Raw genomic sequence first — 1996 nt, forward strand, 5'->3', positions numbered from 1 at the left:
TGATTGGACTTTGGGGCTAAGCTTGGTGAAACTTCTAAAAGGCTGTTCTTAGAAGATGTCAAAGGAGGTGATTAAATCTTCTTGAGCCATGGGAGACCCTGGGAGAAAATGCATTCCCTCCGGCTTGGTTCCCTTGGCTGAAACATCATGGTTGAGGAGTGTTCCTTTCTCACTCCCAGAGGCCTTAGTATTCTAATCTCTGGTTAAATTAAGCATCACTGGAGAGGAAAAAAAGCCTGACTTGGGAAAAACAATAAGCTTAAGCGGAACAACCTGAGCTTGTGGTACAGCGCATGCCTTCGGCAAGTAAATGAGCTCAGACCCTCATCCTGATTCTGATCCACACTCCCGACTAGAAGAGGGGACCCATTAAATATCAAATTTACCAACCATCAACATTTTCTTTGATTTTCTCGTAAGGCATTAGAAATTTCAATATTTTGTTTTAATATGTTTTCATCATGTGCTGTTTCGAAACAGGCTTGAAAATAGGCCTGCAGCCCCAGTTCCTTTCTTGCCTGCTAAAGGAAGCAAGGCTGTGCCTAGTCCTGGATGGCTCACACTTGGACCCTGATCATACCCGGGGTGGTGTGGTAAGTGGTGACCTCCCCACAGTTACTCTAGCAACAGGACGGAAGTCCCAGCGAGGTGACCTTTGGGCTTGCAGGACCTGAAAATGCTTATTAAAATATGCGGCATGAGACACGGCCATTCTGTGACCCAGAAAGGGTCATGTTTAATTTTTTAAAATCCCTCAATTACATTAAACCCCAACAAAGCATAGATGAATATTTCTCCTGTGAAGGCTAGAGGACAGCAGTGTTTCAGTGGCTTCATTTTCCCAAGTAGAAACAAAAGGAAAACATAAAAGATAAGTAGACGAAAACTCTACCTTTATTTTATTCTTGTGGTCAGTGAGCTTACTGAGTACCCACTCACTTCCTGCATCAAAGAGGCATGTGTCCTTCTTCCATGGAAGTCAGAGTTTAGTTGGGAAAGATACCGTACCATGTAAATGCAATGACGGAAGCTGTGTTGGATGTTTTCTGTTTGTCTTTCTAGCTCTACCTCCTTCTCTTTCTCTGATTCCTAGGAGGTTAAGCACTACAAGCCGAATCAGAGGACTCTCTTGCCCTCTGGCTCCAGGTGGTGGTTGATCCTTTGATCAAACTAGCAAGAGGTGGAAGGAAAGGAAGACCATAAGTCTGGTGTGTTTATTTCTTGGCTCTTCCCTGGTTGTCACCGCAGGTTAGATGGGTTTCTACTTACAGCCACAGCTTCTGTCAAGCGACCTTCCCTTACAATTTCACTGACTTTCTCGAGATTTTGGCAGTTGTCTCTTCCCTTTGCTGCTTCAGACCTTGGAGGAAGAAACAGCTCCCTGATGTTGCTACTCTCAGGGTACTATACTATTCCTTGTCCCTTAACCCTCGCCAAATTTTGGAGATTCCTGATATGGTTTGGCTGTGTCTCTACCCCCAAATCTCACCTTAAATTGTAATAATCCCCACCTGTCAAGGGTGGGGCCAGGTGGAGATAATTGAATCATGGTAGCGGTTTCCTCGTACTGTTCTCGTGGTAGTAAATAAGTCTCACGAGATCTGATGGTTTTATAAAGGGGAGTTCCCCTACACAAGCTCTCTTGCCTGCCGCCGTGTGTGAGACGTGGCTTTTCTCCTCACTCGCCTTCCAGCCACGTGGAACTGTGAGTCCATTAAACCTCTTTTTCTTTATAAATTTCCCAGTCTATGGGTGTGTCTTTATTAGCAGCATAAGACCAGACTAATACAAGTCCCTTTATTAATGCCTCCTCTAGTGCCCTCCCTGAGTGTGCCAATTGTTTTCTGCTAAGACCTTGCCTGATATAATAGGTATCTTGGAAATATAAGATGGGGCACTTAATACATGTGGAAATTCTAGAAGGTATTTGAAGGAAGTCAGGCATGAAACAAATTGTGGGTTAGCCTGGTGGGGAGGAGATTTCAAGCAGCTGGAA

Source organism: Rhinopithecus bieti, unplaced genomic scaffold (genome assembly GCF_001698545.2).
Source record: "Rhinopithecus bieti isolate Rb0 unplaced genomic scaffold, ASM169854v2 scaffold_10355, whole genome shotgun sequence".
Lineage (NCBI taxonomy): Eukaryota > Metazoa > Chordata > Mammalia > Primates > Cercopithecidae > Rhinopithecus > Rhinopithecus bieti.